Raw genomic sequence first — 22,853 nt, 5'->3', positions numbered from 1 at the left:
TTCTAATTCTTTTAGTATAAAAGAGGCATGACATAGGCCCCTTTTACACTGCCTGCTGAAGGCATGAATTTGCCATTATTGCAGCTTGCCATTCTCTGTAAAAGGTACAATCATGGAATGGAGGGGATAGAGCTTTCTCGTCTTTAAGCCAGCAGTGAAGGTAGCAACAGCACTGAATTGACATCTGTGTAAAAGGGACAGTCACCAAGATGGTGCCATAGATGGGACAGGTGTGATGTTGCAACAATGTGTGATGTGTGTGACCCATCCTTGGGAGATTTAAAAAGCTAGCAGCAGTTAGCAGCTAACTCGAAGAAGAACAGCGGCTAAAACTGCAAATTGGGGAAACAATGAGGTTCAGGAGCTCCTTATCCTCCAGGCAGTGGACAAAATCAGCTGCCATATTACAGGGATGGTCAATGATTGTCTGTGCCACGTTAATGCCATTGTTATTGTTTATAAAGCACTGCAAACACAAATGTTATACATCACACTAGAGGCCGACACTGTTGTTTTACATGTCGGCATACTGTCTAAAATATGACACAAGAGTGGCATGATGCAGCCGTAGTTTGGTTTTGTGTAAAAATGGAAAGGACTATAGTGTCAAAGGTGGGAAAGGAAAGGAAAGAAAGACAGAAAATAAAAAAGGAAACAAAGAAAGAAAGAAAAGAGAACATGTGAAAAGATCTTCCTTGTTGATGAGGTACTTCCAACTTGTGAGAGGAATAGGGGTGGGAATCTCTGGGCACCTCACGATTGGATAACGATTACGATTCAGGGGCTACGATTCGATTATAAACGATTATTGATGCATCTTTAATTTATGTATATTGATGCACTTTTTCACAACACATTTCTTTTTGTCTCACTGAATAAGCATTCAACACTTGCAATTTTTAAAAACAGTGCATTTGTAATAAGAATGGAAATTCATTTCCATTTTATTTTATTAAACATATAAATGGAAATGCGTGCAAACTGGAAAGTTACAACTTCGTTGTACGGAACCAAAGGTAACAACAGGTATCTTAAATCACAAGATAAAATGCGCAGTTAACTTAGAGTGACAAATGATTCGGTGGCGACAGACGTCCACGCATCACATGTAACTGCGTTCTTACCTGCCTTCAACAGCGAGGCCATGACTTCTGTTTTGGTTTGATGGTAGAGTGTCGGGATGGCCGTGTCAGTGAAATAGCATCAGGATGGGATGGTGTATCGGCTCCAATGTATGCAGCAGTGCTTGAAATCCCTGATTTTCCATGACGGAATAAGGACGCAAATCCTTGGCAATAAATGCCGCGATGGCCTTCGTAATTCGCTTGGCCTTTTCCGATGAGGGTGGCAGCTTTCGAATTGCTTCCTCGATTGTTCTCTGGTCGGTAGCGCCACTAGTAGCCGCAGCAACAACAGCCTGCCGTCTCCCTGACTCCTCCGTGGAGGAGGTGGAATCGAGTTACATGGCTTCTCATGTTTGTTGTGTTGCCAAAGTATTTTATTTTGGTACGACACAGCTTACATATAACGTGGCTTTTGTCCAGTTCGCTTCCGCCGTCAACGTTGTAGAAGCCAAAGTATTTCCACATGTCTGCTTTTAAATTAGAAGGAGCTGTTCGGATCTCACGGCGAGGTGGGTGGCGGTCAGCCATGTTTGTTTTCCTCTTTGCGTGTGTTGGCGTGTCCGCTCCAGGTGCGCATCCCAAAGTGTCCCAGAGATGATGCGTACCGCGCTTCTTAGTTCCGCATCATTTAGAACCTTCTGTATTACTCTAATTAATCAAAATTTGGACATTTGTGAATCGATTCAGATTCGTCCATGTCTGAATCGCGATGCATCTAAGAATCGGAAATTTCCCCCACCCCTAGAGAGGAAGCTAATAAAAAACACGCCTTGTCTATTTTTGACGAATCCATGGCACTTTTATCGCGTTCCCGTGCTAACAGGCACTGTATGTGAAATATAGATACAATAGAATTATGAAGATTAAATGTATTTTAACTAACACAGACACAAATCTTTGATCCATGTTATTCATAACTTAAACCTTTCTTTGGATGTCTGCTTTTGAGTCACAACGAAGGCTAAAATGTGGCCTATAACAGACAGTAAGGTTTGCTGCTTTTAGACGAGCCGATTTCTAGAAAACTTGCAATCAGTAACAGTATAATATAGTCAATAAAACTTGTCTTTCAAAAACTGTGAATCACCATAACTACGAGAGGTCCTCAAGCATTCAGTTTTAAATGTGCGCACAAAATATTAGGCTGATTGGTCCAGTAGTTTAGGAGATTAGCTGTGGACAGACAAAGACACACACTCAAGCATGATCTCCTCCAGGCTTACGCCAAGCAAAGGTAATAATCTTTCTGGCTGAACATCTAAAACTTACTTTAAGACATGCCTGAATCACAACCTTTGCTGGGTAGCAAAACCTGACATCTCTGCACACTGAAAATAAAGAAACATGATCTCATTACTTGTTTGTCATCATTGTATCCCACATCAACACCAGGTTACATCTGCAGAGAACCAAAGGATGCCTTCGGGTCAGATAATTTCTGTACGCCTCTTTTGCTCGTGTTGTTGCTACAGTTCAAGATTATCAGGCCTCAGTACATGCTGCCAAAACACCAGAATAAAGTGAACCATCTTCCACGGCCTCAGCAGTCACCAGACTTTACACTTATCTGAAAGCAACAGAAAATGACATCAGTTTTATTTGTTCCTCAAAGACCAGGAGGCTTTTCTTCTGGAGGAAAGGTCCAATGTTCAACTACACACAGTTCATGACTTGAATTACAACATTCCAAGTAGGATTGAAGCAGTTCTGGGGGGAAAGCAGTGACCTTAGTCTTTATCGCAGGCTTATTGTTAGTTTGCTTTTAGGGTTAGAGTTTCTATTACTCCTTTGATTCTCTAATTTCTCAGTTAAAAAAAAAAATGCATGCCTCACTTTGTAGTCTACAAATCAGCATAAACCCTCCCTTGACCTGACGGAAACTAACACAATTTGATGGCACAAATACATTTTAGAGCCAATGACACTTTTTAATCAAACAATCTCCATCTAATTTTGAATCACACTCTTCCTTCCCATTTGGATCCTTACCCAGGACAAGGCTACTGTTTGGAGGGCAAAAATATGCCACTTTTAACACAATAAGTAAGATGACCTCATGATTAAAGTTGCAATCCTTTAATGGCAATATCACTGCTTCAATCTTTGCAGCGGCTAGGGTCTTTTATCGTGTTGCTCCTCTTCATGAGCTCAAAGAATTTCAAACACAAATCCCTGAACCTCTAAGTTTAAACTGAAAGGCGCATGGCCTGTCCTGTATTTTCTGCTTTTCTCAACTGGGGAGGTTAACGGGTGGATCTTTACACACCCATCCTGCCTCTAAAGCACATGAATGCAGCATTTAGAATTGATGTTTTAGCAGCTCACTTCAGCTCAGTTTTACTCTGGTCACCTGGATTTCATACCGCAAATTAAACAGGTGCAAAGTACAGACAGAAATGTCTTTTTGTATGTTAACTATTTAATGTATTTACATTATGTACTTTAAGTACTCAACCATCCTGCTTTAAGAAAATGCAAAATACAACACAAGTATAAAGTGCTTTATCCCAGAATAGGTCTGTTGCAAAACAGTGACAGAATTGCCAGAAAAAAAAGAAAAAAAAAAGAGACGAGAAAAAAAAGAGAGAGAGAGACAGTCTTGCAAAAACAGCCTGTCAAGTATGTCTTTGTGTACATAATGTGTCAAGGCCTGCAGCCTCCATGTAGCCGCATGCAGAAGTAGGCCCTTGTGGTTACTGTAGCACTGTGACTCACATTGTGCCCGAAGCCATTAATGCATATGTGTATCCTAGTTTGTCAAATTAGGTCTAATGTTGGTTCAGCTGGGTGTGTGAGTCACAAGAAGCTGTTTAGGCTATTTTATTAATATATACAAGCCTGGGCTGCAGTATATTCTTTTCAATATGTTTAATTTTCCTTTATTAATCCCTGTCTGGGGTGTGATTGGTGTTGGTTGTAGGACCTGTTGCTTATAAAAGATGCACAACGGTCTATGTCATCACATTTCTACACAGAAGAGGTCAGGATACAGTTTATTCTGTATACTTTCAACATACAGTGTGTGTACTGCTGCAAAGCCCTAGAGCCTGTGAGCAAAGTCAATCGTTCAACCTCTGCAAGTAAGTAGTCCCACATCATAAAAAATGCATACAGTGGCATATGGTGTGCCAAGCTGCGTTACAGGCGATGCAGCTACAGCCCATACACTCACAAATCCATATCCATTACTGCCATCTCTATTTTTTTTTTAAGACTGAGGTCAGTAGTTCACATCCCATCACACAGGAGAAACCCCTTCAACATCTGCTTCTGTTGCCATGGCAACTGGCTGCTGCCGCTGCTGCTGTTGCCTGACAGATGGAGAGAGAAAGTAGGAAGGCTCTTTTTTATTGCTGCAGGTGCATTTTAATGGGTTTTGACACAAAGTGAAGAGCAGTGACGCCCGCTTTTCAGGAGCACTGCAGGTCCCCGTCCTCAATCCTCTCACACACCTGGACTATTACAAGTGTTTTTCCAACACATCGGAACACATCTTATTCACCAGTTCCTGAGGGAAAGAGGTTTCCAGAGGTGGCCTCTGTGTAGAACTGAACATCAAGGAACCACAGTAATGTAGAATGGTTGTATACACCAAAGCTCAAGTAATGTATTCAATGAATCTGTTAAACTGCGCTCTAAAATACTCCAGAATTCTGGACAATTCTATTATTGAATACTTATGGATACTGAACTATTTTATTCCAGAATACTGTCTAGAACTTCATCACTACACCGTAGAATACTCTTAAGGATATTTTGTAGAATATACTAGAAAAGAACTGAATTCTCCAATTTTTTTTTAGAACACTCTAGAGTTTGAACAATTGTATTGTACTGTACTACAACAGAGAATACAACAGAGTATTTTGAACTACGGACAGTTTTATTCTAGGATACTCTGATGATTGAACAATTCTATTCTAGAAAAAAAATGGCATGTCGGCATCACTATTTCCGCCCAAGCACATCTCCTTCTCAAACATTCAAACAATGCTAGCAGTCCAGCATCGGGCAGATAATAGCAAGCAGCCAAGAAAAAAAAAAGGATATTTACCAATATTGTCTTAAATCAATCACAGGCCCCTAGAATGAATCAAACTGAAATATCGGGGCAGATTTTGTAAGTACCGTATTGTTGTCCAAAAAATCAATAGCATATCAAATCATGATTAGAATTTTAGACATGTCTATTCTAGAATACTTTCAGGAATACAATTGAATACTCTAGAATTTTAGACATGTCTATTCTGGAATTCTTTTAGGAATACAATTCAATACTCTAGAATTTTAGACATGTCTATTCTAGAATACTTTCAGGAATACAACTGAATACCCTAGAATTTTAGACATGTCTATTCTAGAATACTTTCAGGAATACAATTGAATACTCTAGAATTTTAGACATGTCTATTCTAGAATACTTTCAGGAATACAACTAAATATTCTGGAATTTTAGATATGTCTATTCTGGGATTCTTTCAGGAATACAATTCAATACTTTCGAATTTCAGACATGTCGATTCTCAAATACTTTCAAGAATACAGTTGGATATTCTAGAATTTTTTTTAAAAATTTTCTATTCTAAAATACTTTCTGGAATACAATTGGATATTCTAGAATTTTAGATATGTCTATTCTCAAATACTTTCTGGAATACAATTGGATATTCTAGAATTTTAGATATGTCTATTCTAAAATACTTTCTGGAATACAATTGAAACTCTAGAATTTTAGATTGTCTATTCTAGAATACTTTCAGGAATACAACTGAATACTCTAGAATTTTAGATATGTCTATTCTAGAATATGTTCAGAAATACAATTGAATACTCTAGAATTTTAAAGATGTCTGTTGTAGAATACTTTCAGGAATACAATTGAATACTCTAGAACTTTAAAGATGTCTGTTGTAGAATACTTTCAGGAATACAATTGAATACTCTAGAACTTTAGATATGTCTATTCTAGCATACTTTCAGTAATACAATTAAATACTCTAGAATTTTAGACACGTCTATTCTAGAATACTTTCAGGAATACAATTGAATACTCTAGAATTTTAGACATGTCTATTCTGGAATTCTTTTAGGAATACAATTGGATACTCTAGAATTTTAGATATGTCTATTCTAGAATACTTTCAGGAATACAATTGAATACTTTAGAATTTTATACATTTCGATTCTCAAATACTTTCAGGAATACAATTAGATACTCTAGAATTTTAGATATGTCTATTCTCAAATACTTTCTGAAACTGAGTAATAGAACATTCCAGAATAACATTTTTTTCTTGGAATTTGACAACCTGTATGGTAACTGATGTCAATTTCCTTATTTGCTACAGTTTAAAGCTACAAAAATATATAACATTCACATTAATTTGTCACACATAAAATATCCTAAAATATGATTGTCCAATAGATGTAAGTGTAGCTGATACATCAATTTGAAATGCAACTTAAAAAGTATATTTTTTATTTCAACAACCTTCGCCTCAATTCAAACCTTGCACACCAATGACATCTGAGAAATATAAAAGAAGGGGGGAAATATATTTAGGAAATATATTTACTTTGTCATGAACTTAATGTGACCTAATTATGTTTGTATTCTGCCTCAACACGTGTTAACCTCCGTTTAACCGCTTCACTGTGAGGCACACACTCACCTTCTGGCTGTTTTAAAGAGGCGAGCGCGTGTGCGTGCGCACGCACGCACGCACGCACGCGCACACACACACACACAATACAAACAATCTAATGCAGCCGTAAGGGCTACTGTTGTATATGCACCACTGGAAAGCCAATTTAATTAAAAAATAACCACTGGACATGAAATTTAAAAAGTACTATAGAGGGGATAAAATAACAACTCTGCTATAGGCCTGATGTGACCATTGTAAAAAAAATTACCTCTGTTTTTTTTTCTTCAACAGAGCACATCATGTACCATAATGATGTGAATCTGAATTTGTTTTCAATATTAAGTTTTATTCATGTTTTACTTTAACCTCTGTTAAATCTCTTCTCCTCTTGACTTGTTTAAAAAGAAATATTAGCATATCTCCACTGGCAAACAAATTGAGCTATTACACAAATTAATACTTAAATTAGCTGTTTTGAGATTTTTTTTCCTTCCCCTCACAAACTGCGTTCAAATTTAAAATTAATTTCCCTAAATCTGTTTTCAAATTAACAAGAGGGTTAATGCAGGGCTATTAGAAAAATATTTTTCTCACCATCACATTAATTTAATTTCATGTTTAATCGTACGCACCGGAGCATGGAATAATAACAATAATAACGATGATGATAAAAAAGGCACCAATTAGCGTGCTCATTTGTGGTTCTGATTGTGTCATGAATTATTCATGAAATCAGAGTTAACAAGAAGGAGAGTGAAAGGATCAGCTTGCCCACTGAGGAGGGATTGGTATAAAGACAGGAGTCATTGCTGCCTTTTCTTCGACAACATGCAGTCAGTCTGCTGCTGCTTGGTGGATTCAACAGCACATCAGGTACTTCTTACTCTTACAAATATAGTAACTTATACTAATACTATTACAATTCTGTTTATTTTCATTTATTTTAAAATTCAAATTTAGAAAATAGCCTGTTTTTTCACAAATGGCAATTTATAGTGCTATTATCACATTTTTATATGTCAGTTACATTTTGAAAAATACCTTATTGTTACAAATACAACTTTTAACCATTTGCTTTGAAAGAAATAGAAAATAAGAAATTAGACAAATTCACATATTTCATTGCATGCTACCGGTTAATATTTTATTAATTGCTAAAAAATTTAAACCTTTTTAAAAGGCTATTTAGTCACGTGGGATTTTTACAACAATTACTTTTAATTTCTCCTCACATGCACACAAGAAATAGTGATTTTTTTGTTTGTTTTATATAAATTACCTTCATTTCTTTGACTACAGCAGCCTCGTCATACAGGAAAACCTAGATATTACAAACAAGTCCTTCAACATGGGGAGATCCTCCCTGAAAACGACAGACTCTAGGGCCCTGAAGCCTCGGCGTGGCCGGGTCCCTGTGCGCGGTGCATTCACAGTTCACAGGCATCTCGACCTAAATGCGATGTGACGGGAGAACCTTTACTGAAACAAACGGGAATATAGTATCAGGGAAGGCTGACCGAGCTGTGAACCGGGGCCCTAACATGGAGCAAATTAACATCAGCAAAAATAGCTCCACATTTTCAGATCGCTTATGTGCCAGGCAGCAAATGCATCAAGCGCTGTCAGGTCATTTTAGCCCGCAGATGTCTCACAAAACAGGCCGATGTGAGGGGGCTCCTTCGGCTGGGCATCGTCCTCGAACTCTGACCACCGAGCTGGACCAGCTCCTGAGGTGCTGCTGTTTTGTGTCCTGCGGGCACACGTCCCCGGGTCTGAGCTTTCAGTCCCACTATCATCCATCATGAGATCTCTTTCGTGATGTCTTCGGCTGAGCTGAGTAGTCTAATGATGCCACTCAGCCTAGCCAGCTGAAAACACAGAGGGGAGAGGCTGCTTTCTATGAATGCAGTTTGATTTTTAGGGCCACTAAAGGGCTTCTCCCTGCATCCCTGCTCTTGTGCATCACTTTACGGATTCTGGTTGTGCTAGGTCAACTCCTCAAACCCATGACAGTGATGTACAGCTGTCGTATCAACGCTTCTCTTTCTGACCTACTGACAGTCACTCATGAAACACCAGGCTGGACTGGTTTAGGTGGTGGGCTGTGAAAGAACCTACATGTATAGCAGCAACATGGCAGAGCTGCGTAAGACCACTTTAACAAGGTCAAAATAACTTTAAACACACACACACACCCTAGCTTTTACAGTGAAGATAAAGCGTCACAAGGGTTGAGGCCAAGTCGAGAGTACGAGCAGTATAAGCATGAGCAGAGATGTGGCTCTATCTGCAAACCTGTTCTGCACTTCAACAGCCCAAATCATCCTTAAAATCAGCACACAGAAAAGGGTGGATCATCGTCTAAAAGCTGCCAAGAACCATCATCGCAGCACAGAGGACAGTGCTGCCAGCCACTCAAGCCAAGCCAAGTCCAAGACTGATCCAAGTCAGTGAGATGTCAATAAAAAAGCCACACTCACACACTGCTTTTTACTGCTGTTTCCTGTCATTAAATGCATCATGTGTACCTTTCTGTACCCATACTACCATCTTGCTGTATATTACTACACTCACACGAATCTTTACAATCTTGCTAAAGTCCAGTTACATCTAGTTTCAGTTTCAGACACGCAGTGGATCCATTAATCATTCTCATTAAGTCCTGGGGATCAGCAGGAAATGTAGTTGATTATTATTACTTGTAGGATAGTATTGAAATTCAGAGTAGTAGCAGTAGTAGCAAATGAATGAAACAGGGTAACTGAATTTCTCTTTATAATATTTCAGCGTTTTTCCCCTCTCCATGTTCTTCTCAGCTCTCCCCTCACCCTCAGGCTAACCTCAGTCTGATTTTGAACACTCCAAGGGTGTGAACAGCTGGATATCTGAGCTGCACACATTCACCTTCAATCCACTGTGTGTGAATGTGTGAATTTTATACATGATTGAATCCAAACCTGTCTGCAAATTAAATCTTGATATCTTAAAATCTTTTGCCCACCACACTATGATTTGCCCACCAAAGCTCTGGGCTCTGTATTTAGACCAGTATATTCTGTGACAAAAATACGACAGAGCTAAATTCCAGATCTAGCGCTAAAAGGCCTAAACGTTTTTGGTGTTTTTAGAGAACGAACTACAAAAAAAAATCAAACCAAAAATAGGGAAAAAGACAGAGAGGGGTGAGAGGTAGTCTGTTTCACCCCCTCCCTCCTGTCGCTGCTTCACAGCCCATTAGGTCAGGGCAGAGCAGGGAGCGTGGCTCTTAGGCTGCCGGTGTAATATTGGTGAGGACACGGCTGAGGGAAGGACCGCAGAGGTTTTTAAAAGCCTGTGTTGGCTGTGTGGGTGAGGTGAGATGTCATTTCCTCTCACTGCCTGAGAGCACCATCGCAGTGATATAAAAGCATGCAGTTCCTCGGCAGCTGCTGACGGGCAGCAGATAGACGATGGGGAGGATGAGGAAGGTACTGACATCTGTGGGGATTATCCAAAATGTGTGCAAATAGAACTGTTACTGATGGGAACTCAGTTTATAGCATCAACAATATTTAAAATAACAATAGCTTTAGCACTAAGGCTTAGTGTTTTTCCTGTAACCTCTCACATAAATCAATGTCTACTTGTAATCCATTCTCAATGATTTAACGTGTATTATGAGCATGTCAACCAAAGAATGATTTTTCTTCCCATTGAAATAATTTTTTGAAGCCTGAAAATGTAAAATTATCCACAAGTTTTCACAAGTGAAAAAGCCAAAATTGGAGGAACTTCTTAGGAAATAAATATAATTTTGTGAAGAATAAATCAGTTTTTTCTGCCTTTTAGCACTTGAACTTTTAAGGACTTATAGTTACACAAATACACGACTTGCAGTTACACAAATACACGACTCTTGTCTTTTTTTTTAAGATTACAACCTGCAGTGAAGGAAAAGTACACTGCAGACTGCAAATAATGTAAAAACCAAAATCTGGGTTCTGGGTTTGTCACACAACAGAAAAATGTATCATAAACCACCCAGCCAAATTTGAATAATTAAAAAATCCCCAGGAAAATAAAATTAGGTTTCAAAATCGTACAAAAACCCCCTCAAAATAAAAAAACACTCAGAAATGCTGGGGTGTGTCTTGTCTGGTACAATATGGCGGTGATGATGACGTATTACAGCAGCAAGCCAAAGCGGTCAATGCGACTTCTACGTGTGACAAAGCAGGGTTACAAGTAAGTTATTAATAATTTACAGAAATACTGTGTGCAATAGTCCACCTTCCACATTCTCTTCCTCTCTGTTACAGCCTCTCTCTTAAACACCACAAGCGCTATGGCAATTAGCCTTTGTCTCCTTGCATCCTCCATTCTGACAACTGTGCTACTATAACACAAAAAGTTGGTGGTTTGCGGGTCGAACCCGAGTGACTCTGATAACGGGTTGAGTAGGTGCAGGTATTAATAATAGCTAATAGCTAGCTAACTTTCAGAGAGAATCACTGATGCTGTGTGCTCTAGTGTTGATAAAGTGTAGGGGACTTATGAGTTAAGATAGGGATGGCTCCAGTGTGTCATCTAGCTATGATTTCAGGCCCGCCCAAAAAATCCTGAACACAAAAATGGTGAAAAACTATCGGTCTAACTCCGCAATTCAAAACTATATACAGTAGCTCCGTCTTTTCAAATGTTTTCAGCAGTTATTTTCTAACATGTTTAATGTGTTTAGACACAAATCTCAGATTTTACTTTATCTGGATTTTAAAGAGCAACTTAACAGCAGCTGTAAATGTTGTTTTTGCTAACCTGCAGTGGTTCTCAGTGAAGTGTGCAGGTGTGTCAGTATGCTGTGACATCACTGTCGGGTGTGTTTACATGTGCAACACAGCACGGCTCTGACAAAACCTAGAGTTTACTTAAACATACTTAAAACTTTCAATCAGACAAGGCAGTAAAAACACAGCTTTTCAGCCTTCATGTTTTTAGCCTTTTCAGCACATACACCTAAAACTGAGTCACGTTTTTTCATAAATTAAATAAGTGCATCGGAGATTAGAAACTAACAAGTGAACAGCTTTACAAAACAACTCCTTTTTCTTCACCTGAAGGAATCTGCAGTCTGCTTTATCCTCCATGACTCACACTATGACCTTGTACTGTACTTATGTATGAGTGCGTGTGTGTGCACTTTTACAGTATATGTCTTCCTCCATGTTGTCATGCAGTTTGTCAGCCTCAGTTTTCTGTGTATATATTGACATTAGCATCTGTGGAGGTGTCTCTATATTCATGCAGATGCTGTACAGTACACACTGTACTGTATGTCTCATGTCTCCAGGGGAATTTTACGTTGTTAAAACTCTGAACCACTGGTGTTTGAGATGATAGAGAGGAAAGAAAACAATGGTACCCTTTAACACCCTCTCTTTGTCCTTTGCTTTTATGAACACAGCCTCTCAGGATCAGCTCTCTTCTCCGCACATTAGCATTATCTGAGGTGAGAGGACACCTGGGAACCAGAGGAGCCAGACTTTGGTCCAGGGTGTGAGTTAACCCCGATTTCTCATGCCTAGACTCCTTTCACACTTTGATCACAATTGTGAAGGCGACCCCGGGTCAAGCATGTGTACCCTCATCCGGCTCGGAGAGGTAACACTGAGCATGCTCATGACCTGGCTGAATGGGTCACATCTCCCTCCCTCAGGGCATACGAACACATATCCAAAGCGCATCAAGGCCTACACACTCCAATGTCATCACTCCATGAAGACAGATGTGAATGCATGAGGGCACCATGCACATGTATCGCATCCACACGTTTTCAGATTGGATTAAATAAGATCATATAAGGGAGTGCACATAACACACATATATTCACACATACACATCTAGTGATAGAGAGTACATCTGACAGAGTATTTGAGCCATATGGCCTCAGACCACATGCTGCCACAGACACCAATGTATATAGAGTACATGTGTGCGACAATAAATGAACACACAACTGTGAGGATGTGTTAAAAAAAAAAACACACATCTGCCGTTACCACAGATACAAAACCTCACACACACACAAGCTGTAAGCGCATAATACACAGAGCACAGTAGGTGTCTGCGTGAAGACTCCACTGAAAAAGCAGGGAGAGCCCAAACATGCCAGACAGGATCAAAATCCACCGCTCTGCGCCCTGCCGACGTCACGACCCCGGGTAAGAGGAGCTGGACAGGAAGGGTGGCAGACCTTGGTGTTGTCACTGCGGGGGATGCCAGAGGAGCTGAGGATCACACACACGAAGCCGACAGACACACACACACTCGCAGAATTATAGTATGTATGCGGGCGGATATAACAAATGGGACTGGTTCTTCTTACTGCATCTGAGTCACTGTCACCACTCTTGTACAGTTTCTGGCAGCAGCAGGCAGCTGTTTACAGCAGGAAATAAAATCACTGTGCACTACCTGACGAGCACCAAATGGCAGAGGGAAAAATTTAGCAACTAGCTGGTGAACATAGTGGAGCATTCATCAGCTAAAGAGCCAGATATTTATCTCAGGAGTTGGTGGAAACCAAAACACAGCTGAAATAAGAGTCAATATAAAATGCTACGTATACGAGTCATAACAAAAAATATAAATAAATAAATAAAATAAATAATATGGGTATCATCACACTACCTGTTCCCCTGTCTCCAAGTAAGAGGGTTTGGTTAGATGCCTGAAATAAAGTCTGTGGTTAGAACAAGATACAGAGATTTTCATGTTTTGTTCTACGACATAAAATACATCAGTAAACACCCAAATCGTGAATTTTGAAGCTTTTATGTGTCTTTAAAAAGGCGGTGCTAACAAGTGGCTACAGTGACTACAGAACGTCATCATGCTGAACACAACTTTACAGCCTCACTGTGGTGACGGCGTTAAAGTCATGCAACCCTGGTGTAGTTTGTTTAAAGCCTAATGTTTCTGCAACAATCCAAAATCCAATGAAAAAATCCCATTGGCCCTTTGTCAAGAGAACCGGGGCAACGCTAACAGGCCTATTAAAAAATGTCATCCCTGCACTGGTCTATTGGACTTGATCCTTCAGGTTGCCAGAAACATGACTCTAAATAAATGCTAATGTTGCTACATACCTGCTAGATGTGTAAATAATTAACAGCTTGCTAACATAGTTGCAGTATCTACTTTTAAAAAGTGAAAATGTGTCAGTGCTGTAATTACAGATTGTTTCCCCTGCAGGAGATGCTGATTAAAGTGTTTTGCTGAGATGTACAAAATATCTGTAATAAACTAAAAAAAAAAAAAAAACTTATTTAGGTGGAATATTAAGCAAAACTGAGGCACTGTGGCATCATACTGACAAACAGCTACAGCAGAGACTGATTGCAGAAATATTTTTGTGCTCCATTAAAGGTTTTTTGGGTGGTAAAAGAAAAGTCAAGATATTTTAATCACCAGAACCTCCAGCAATCACAAATTAACAATTTAACTGCAGCAAATTGAGCACTGACGGCTCTCTTTTTATTCCCAGTAGAGGGACATTGGTTTGATAATTTAAAAATTTCCACGCTTTACATTTTTGGGTACTTAATTGAGTTTTAAATGGGAGAACTTTGAACTTTGTGTCCTTGTTGTTTCGCAGCCTGAAAACAGCATTTTAACTTTAACACTGCTGAGAACATTTGCTGAAAGGGGAATTCTTCTCCAGCCTCTTCAACTTATAAACCCTTTTCATAATAAACCTGACACTGTCAAAAAATGCTCGCTGTCAAGATGGAAAAAAAGGCTATATTCTTTCTCCCTGAAAAGTTAACATTTTGATGGACAATTTTTAAATTACGACAATAGAACTCTTTTTTTAGTGCCTTTTAAAATACTCTTTACATGACTGTACTTCTTTTCTTCCATCAAATTCACACTTTCAAAGCTCTGAGGTTCATTACAAACAACAGATTTCAATTAATTATCAAACGTATTGTTTTCTGATTCACATGTGAATTATGACGTGTAAAATGTTTGGGGTTAAGTTTAGGTTTATTTCAGTTGCAGTTGAGCTTGGTAAAACACTCACCATCAATAATACAGTGATCAACCTGCCAAACACAGGGTATGAGGCTAAATCCTTTCAGTCTTGTCGGTCCAAATGGATTTCAATGCTTCTACACGTAGCTGCCATACTGCTGAATTATTTACAGGCAGTAATTAGGCGATTGTGGCTGCTGTATGTCTCTGGGGAGAACTGTCAGAACATTACATAGTTTTTTAAGAGGAAGATCATCAGATCAGCTGTCCATCCTCCACCCCACCCCCACTTATTGTGCTTATTTTGGCCTAATTCCAGCTCCCTGGTTTCATAAAGGAGCAAAATCCATGCACTTAAATTGAATAGATGATAAAACTCTGGCAAAAAACACAATTCACACTGTGTGTGGGCTTGTGTGTGTCCTGTCGTGTCATGTTTGTCTAGGGCACATATTATGAAGTGGCTGTCTGTCCCGAAGCTGTTGTGGTATCGCTGTCGCAATTGCATTTGCATTTTTACATCATGTTATCTCTACCAACACCACATTTTGGGATTATAATGAGGATGCGTGTCACAAGAACAATGGGTTTTGTGGAGCGTTGCCCCGCTGATGAACCGGGACGAGCCAATGCTCCATGACCTGGATACAAGAGGAGGGGTCGTGATATTAGAAAGGGTCACGGGGTCAATAGCAAACACGCATGCGTGTAAGGGTGAGCAATCAGACATACACTGCACGCACATGCAGGGTTAGCACATACAGGGTGAGCCGACTATAGCGTGTGTCATGGTGGTTGCGTTTCAGTTCGTTTGTCAAAGCTTTATGTTCATGTTCAGGTTAATAGTGCAAAGCAGTGATCGCTGCTGCTGGATCGGAGACATGTAAATTTGACCTTGTTAATGGTGTTGCCGAGCACTTGATCTTTGCAGCTTTGCACATAACCAGAGTGTGAGATCACACAGCAGCTGAACCGATAAACTCTGAGGTCACAGCAAAGTCCAAAAGGTTCATGTGAGAAAAGAAGGAAAATAAGCCCCTTTTTTTTATGAATGCTAAAGTTCTGACGCTCACTGTAATCTCGTTACTTATAACAGGCAAAAAAACTCAGAGCAGTAGAGGTGGTCTAATAGCCTGGTGGTGTAAGACACATACCATATAATGAGACTGCAGCTCCCTATCCCATCAACTTTATTACAGGTTGTACATCAAGACAATGTTCTCATCATACTATAATTAACTAACTTAACTAATGACTTTATTAAAGTGATAGTTCAGGTTTTTGGACATGAAGTTGTGTGAAACGCTGACCATCTGTAGCTCTGATGTGACGGTGTCACTACTCTCAACGAGCCTCCTGCTCTGAGAAATCGCCCGTAGCTTACCGGAGAAAAAGCAGTTCTGAAGATGTACAGAGGACATGTAACCAAAAGGTTTTAAGCTACAAAAAAGTATGCATGTGTTTTGTTAGACTATTTCAATAATTTTAAAACATCCCCGCATTACGTCAGACCTTGCTATCAATTGGGACTATTTTCTGGCCAGTATCACTCCGCCGTGCAGGCCCACAAGACAGCACGGCAACAGAAAATCAATTAGACAGTTCATCACCACGCCGTGCAGGTGAAAACATCAAAGTTTTGCTCCTGGATTCTTGAACCTTTACCCTGAGCATGGAAACAGGTTTACTCATTAACATGTTGTCTGGTTACCCAATCATAAAACTGACGTCCCTGGGTGGGCTCGAACCACCAACCTTTCGGTTAACAGCCGAACGCGCTAACCGATTGCGCTACAGAGACAGCTGTTTGCACCTGCTCAGGGGGAGGGGCCTCATTCTTCAAGCCCAACCCACTTGCATTTGCAGTTCACCTCAATATGTCAGACTGGAAATGTAGGCTGATAAGTTTAGAAATGAATTTGCCTGCTTTTTGGAACAGTGATTTCAAAGTGATCCATATTTCATGTGTGCATCACCACACACACTCCACTACAATAATATGAATAGTGGATCTGATGTGATGAGCCACGCTGCTCTGAATCAGCTGACGGTGCCAATTGTACATGATACTGTTGTGTAATCCTCCCAGATATGTTCACCTATAAACAAATGAGTGATGCCTTGACCTGCAGGATATTTTAATGTCTTTAACTGTGGCAGTTCTCACCATCTCAGTTTAAAAACTATAATGTTTTATTTAAATCACGTTATTTCAAATCTCACAATTTGGCAGTGGACACATTGTTAAGTGTAAGTGTAAGTGTGAGGTTTCTGTCAATACTTTTTTCCACACTTGTATGATAAAAACTCCCGGAGTTTATTGAAGAGGGCCCACCTTTACTTCCAGCAAAGACTGTGCAAAGCATTGTGAGGATTTTATACCCACTGAGGATACACACATGCATCCTTGGAATTTCTCTGAAAGAAGGACTCAGTCCTTGGTGAAATCCAAAAGGATCCTTGACATTGGAACAGTCCTTCAGCAAGATTTGATGACGTAGTATCCTTGAAATTCGGCCATTTGAGGATCCTTCCTTGACTTTGAGAAACACCCACACTCTCAGCTTCAACTGGACAATCATTTTGTGACAGACTCTTTTGGATACAGACGTACCACGGCTGAGGATTTGTCAAAGTCATTTTACTGCTCCTCTCTTTACTGATTTCAGCAACCTGCTTCTTCCATTTACAAAACAAATGTCCCTGGGTGGGCTCAGACCAACAACGGCTTTTGGGCTAACAGATTGCACCACAGAGACAACTCTGACCTAATTCAGATGGTGTGTGACCTTAGAAACTGGATTCACTCACATGTTCACTAAACTGATAATTTGATTTTATGTAGCTTTCGTAAAGCTATATAGTCTCAACATTTTTGGTGAAGAAATCAATACAGGAGGCTAATGGGAGTCTCATCTATGTTCCTCTTGAAAGGTCATACTTATTTATAGCCACTGTCCCTTTAGGTGTCAATTACAAGTGGACTCTGACTTTGAATGTAGTTCTTTGGAATATAAGGGCATAGCACTACTGATAATATATACCAGTCTTTTTGTCAAAGTCACATTTTGCTCATGGTTTCTTGAACCTTGAGCTTGGTTACAGAAACGAGTTTACTCAATAACATGATATTGCCCTGTTATGTAATCCCAAAATTTGCGTCCCTGGGTGGGCTCGAACCACCAACCTTTCGGTTAACAGCCGAACGCGCTAACCGATTGCGCCACAGAGACACCTATGCCCCCTTGGTGAGGGGGTGGGGCCTGGATCTGCAAGGCCCACCCACTTGCACTTGTCATTCACCTCAATTTGTCAGCTTTTTGGAACAAAGGTAGCTTGTATATGCAGACCTGTAGAAGCTGATGGGGCAATGTATTTTTAAAGTCTCAGTTTCAACTGGACCGGCTCTGATATTCAGGCCCCACCCACCCATATTTGCTACTGACCTCTAGGAAGTCATGCAAAACAACTGATCATTTAGAACCTGGATTCACTCACATGATCACTACACTGTTATTCATTTTATGTAACTTTGATAACACCATATAATCTCAGTTTTTGGTGACAAAACTAATACTAGAAGTTCTCTAGAGTAGTCATACTAATTTACAGCTGCTATGCCTTTAAGTGTCAATTCAAACTGGACTGACTTTGAATGTAGATCATTGGGAAACAAGGACATTGCAGCACTATTTCTTCTGTTACTGTCATTACATTTTTGCTCCAGGTTTCTTGAACCTTTACCCTGATCATGGACACCAGATTACTTATTAACATCATGGGCCCTGATTACTTAATCCCAAAACTAGCGTCCCTGGGTGGGCTCGAACCACCAACCTTTCGGTTAACAGCCGAACGCGCTAACCGATTGCGCCACAGAGACAGCTGCTTACACCTGCTCAGGGGGAGGGGCCTCATTCTTCAAGCCCCACCCACCTGCATTAGCTATTTACTTCCAGAAAGTAGAAGAAACGAGGCTTTACTGGAAACTAGTGGGAGTCTCATCTAAAGTTCTTTGGAGAGGTCATGCTAATTTACAATATTAAGCCTTTACATTTGGAGTCAATAATACTGTATCTCAAGTTAAAATAGTTACTTTTTTTCTGGATGCTCATAGCTGCTTAGCAAGTAACTAGTAAACTGACTTTGACTTGAGTTTCATTCAAACAACTGTGAAGGATTACAGGACGAATTATAGTAAAGTGGAGTTTGATACAGGAGTAAAGCAGGCCCCGCTTGGAGGATGTGATAACTAACAGATGGACTAAATCCCCCTCAGGTTTGAGGAGAAACGTGCTGCCTCCTTTAGAGTAATAGCAACGTAACAGTGAATAAAAGTGGACGAGTAAGCCAAAAGATAGACTGAGGTTTACTTTCTCCTCCCCCTTCTGTCTCTCTTCCTTTTCTTTCCTTTCTGCTCTACCTTCATAACATTGACCTTTAAGGCATCCCTCTCTCATTTTCTCACTATCCCAGTCCTTATCTCTCTCTCCTTCCCTCTGGTCGTTTCTGCTGAACTGTGAGGATTGAAAGATGTGGAAAAAAGCTCAGGATCATGGGAAGGTGTGATGGCAGGATGTCTGTCAAGACCTCAGGGATTAAAAGACCATGGCCTGACTTAGGGGGAGGAGAGTAAAGGTAAAAAAGGATTTCCTTCCACCTCTCTCTCGCAGCGATTATTGAAGGAGTAACACCTCCGATATTCGTTGAGAGAATCTAGATGTCCGGTGGCAGCAGTGGCTCAGCTGTTGGGTCAACGACAGGTTCAAAAATATGTTCCTTCTATCATGCTGCGCACTCCATGTGCTACAACTGCACACATAAGCTCATACCTCCTCCGGTTTAACACGCTGATAATTCACACGTGGCACAAAAATGTCTTTTAGATGGGAATCTCAGGGCACTTCAGCCTTTCTCTACTCGCAATTCATTTATCTCACTGTCATTTGATCTGATTGTACCTGTCAGTGGCAGAACCCTGCTTTCTCCTCTCCTCTCCTCCTTCATCCTCTAACCCCACCGCCCATCTATCACCTCAAACCTCGCCTTAAACAGGCCCTGGTACAGCACAGCGCCTGTGTGCGGCGATACTGAGGGAGGTCGCTGTGCGGTCACTGCGCAAAGCCTGGTCGCATTGTGACTCGGAGCTGCAGAATGTGCCATGGTGCATTAGCGCGCTGCCGCCTGGCTGAGCATGAGGCACACAGAGAGAGGAAGAGAGAAGAGGAGGAGGAAAAAATAAAGAGATAGGAGGAGCTAAGGGATGGAGTAAAAGGGAAGAGGATGGGGAAGCAAAAGAGGGAGGAGGACCAGGGGAGGATGAGAGGAGAGATGGAGGAGGAGGAGGAGGAGGAGGAACGTGAGAGCATCAGCGCACATACACAAGCAGAGTTCACAAGCCTCAGGGGCACAGGGTCCCTGTAAGGTGGCTCATCAAATATGAAGGCATATCAAGGTTAGGTGTTCGCTCCGGTATCAGCTCCTCATTATCATGATTTTCTCTCTTTACTTGCCACTGTATCACTTTATTTCTTCTTAAATCTTTTTTGCCTCTGTTCTTCTTCTTAACACTTTCTTGCTCACTGTTTCTGCCTTCAATGCTAACTTAATATTTTTTTTCCATAAAACGTGTTTCTGTCTCTAAAAAGGCAGCAGGAAATATGGCCAACTATCTTCACTTTACTGTAAATTCAATTTAAAGCTAAATCCAGACAAAAACCCAAACCGGGGTGTCTTGGTAGTCAGTGTCCCTGGTTTACTTTGTTGTCAACCTCCTTACTCCCATGATCCCAGTCCATCTGCACAAGCTACTATCAATAAAGGGTAAAAGGGTATTCTTTAAAAAATATATGAATAACCCAAAATGTAGAGATAAGATATTTTATGTAAGAACATTAAGTCTATGAAACACACAGGACTGAGTGTATTCCCATCTCATGTGCACTGAGAGCTGTTAAATAAAAGCTGATGGGATGTGATTGGATGATGTAACGGACCAATGGGAGAGTCTGTCGTGAGGCTGCTGGGACATGATCTCACTTTCATCCTCGCCCTAAGCAGTTTTAGACAGCTCTGATCGGCCCATTGCTTATCTGCTCTGCACCAACTGATGTGCTGTAGCTAATGCATGCATGCGCACTCGCTGCATGCACACACACGGACACACACACACACAAGTTTAAATGTATTTCTTGAATGATACGAGCATGTTGGAGTCGTAACACTCACGTGAGCAGCTGCTTTTATCTACGTTTTTTGCAAACTGTGCTACAGATGTCATATGGCACAAAGCTTTTAGGATTTTAAGGCACATACACTCTCATACAGACTGAATTTGACAGTACATGGACAGTCAAACACACACACACACTCAACTGTCATAAGAAAGAGGTCATGTCGGGGGTCGCCGTCCAGGGACTTGGGCTGAAAGTCAAACATGAAAGAGCTCTACACCGAAGGCTCTGTACAACCTCCATGACATGTGACCGAGGTCAAAGGAAGCCGCTGAGGCTGTGGCGGGGCCGTGCTCTTACTATTAAACCGTATACACACACATCAACTGTATACACATTCATGTGTGTGCACACACACACACACACACACACACACACACACACAGTTTACTTGTACTCACATTTTCTGTGTGCACACACATGCATTTGTCATCAAAGTAGCAGTGTGGCTGTGATAAAGGCAAAGGCTCTGGAGGGCTGGCGCTCAGAGCGGAAAGCCAGAGGTTCATGGCCCGTCCTTGACCCTCCAATGGACCTTGACAGCTCTGAGTGGGAGCGATTGACAGAGAATAAAAGGGGGAAGTCATAAATTAAAGAAATGGATGACAATATTTAGCTGCAGAAAAGCAGCAGAGTTTTCCGCCAGTTAAAAGGAATAGGGGCGTTATGATTTTCATGGTAATTCTTTTTTTTTTTAAAAGCTAGAAATTAGACACCATGGTTAAAAATTTGGACGAACTAAAGATAAAGAAGGCAAAAAAGCTAATTTAAGAGGTGATAAGAATGGTAATGATGGTGAATGTTGCATTGTAACTGTAGATGTTTCCATCACCACTATTCAGTATATATTGGATCCAGTTTTCTTGCTTTTCATTTGTTCCTTTTCACTTTATTTTAAGTTTTGTACTTTTATGTTTTTTGCTTTGTTTAGGTATTATCAAGCTAATTCAATAATAGATATTTTCACTTACTTATAAAACAGAATAAATAGGGGCATCCAAATGGCAAATTTAAATATTAAAAGAATAATTTAATTTCAGAATTTAAATTTGGGTTAAGAAAGTTTGAAGCTGCATAGATAGAACGGGTAAAATTTTGAGTTTAATTAGCAACAATGTGAGATTAGATTTTCCGCTATCTAGGATTAACTATTTCACAGAAAACTGAGCAAATGTATGAAAAAAAAACAACAACAAGGAAACCCCCCAAAAATAGGTAACCTTAAAAGAAATCTTCACTTGCACAATGACTATTTGCGCATCAATTATTCATCGCATGTTATGTTGAATTCATGTAGGAACTTTTTTTTTTCATGCCTTCACGATGAAAGGAGAATCCAAAAAACGATGTGAGTATTTTTTTTTTTAAAGATATTTTTTAGGGCATTTTTCTGCCTTTAATTGATAGGATAGTGAAGTGTGAAGGGGGGGAGAAAAAGAGAGGGAGAGACATGGAGCAAGGGGCCAGAGACTGGAGTTGAACCGGGGCCGCTGCGGAAACAGCCTTGTACATGGAGCGCCTGCTCTACCACTAAGCCACCGACACCCCATGATGTGAATTCTTCATGAACTGATGTACACAGCGACTACGTTTAACAACAGTAAAACTAAATCAAAACATCCCTTTTCAAACTCTTGCAAAACCCGTGCAGAATAATCGAGGTCTCTAAAGTTCTGGTGAAAACTCGTGTTTGGGATGTACTGAGCATAAACGTTTGTAAACGCAAATTTTGATATAGTTTTGCTGTTGATAAATGTGGTCACCAATTACTTCAACTCATCAAGAATTTTTCTCCTTTTTTGGATTCTTCGTGGATCATGGAGGCATGTAAAAAA

General features: G+C 40.3%; 1 long non-coding RNA gene and 3 other non-coding genes across 4 annotated transcripts in view; all 4 read right to left on the bottom strand.

Annotated features, from left to right (window-relative positions):
- The window catches only part of LOC125883356 (uncharacterized), a 35,333-nt gene that overhangs the window by 9,900 nt on the left and 2,580 nt on the right, over nucleotides 1-22,853 (bottom strand). The window contains exon 2 of the long non-coding RNA XR_007448483.1: nucleotides 21,420-21,563. This is a non-coding gene — a long non-coding RNA (uncharacterized LOC125883356). The remainder of the gene's footprint in view (nucleotides 1-21,419; nucleotides 21,564-22,853) is intronic.
- Nucleotides 16,513-16,586, bottom strand: trnan-guu (transfer RNA asparagine (anticodon GUU)). Its single transcript has one exon. It is a non-coding gene; the product is annotated as a tRNA-Asn (tRNA).
- On the bottom strand, nucleotides 17,945-18,018 carry trnan-guu (transfer RNA asparagine (anticodon GUU)). Its single transcript has one exon. It is a non-coding gene; the product is annotated as a tRNA-Asn (tRNA).
- trnan-guu (transfer RNA asparagine (anticodon GUU)) lies at nucleotides 18,595-18,668 on the bottom strand. The gene has a single exon. It is a non-coding gene; the product is annotated as a tRNA-Asn (tRNA).

Source organism: Epinephelus fuscoguttatus, linkage group LG23 (genome assembly GCF_011397635.1).
Source record: "Epinephelus fuscoguttatus linkage group LG23, E.fuscoguttatus.final_Chr_v1".
NCBI classification, from domain to species: domain Eukaryota; kingdom Metazoa; phylum Chordata; class Actinopteri; order Perciformes; family Serranidae; genus Epinephelus; species Epinephelus fuscoguttatus.
The sequence above is the reverse complement of the archived record's forward strand: the minus strand, read 5'-3'. Positions and strand labels throughout refer to the sequence as shown.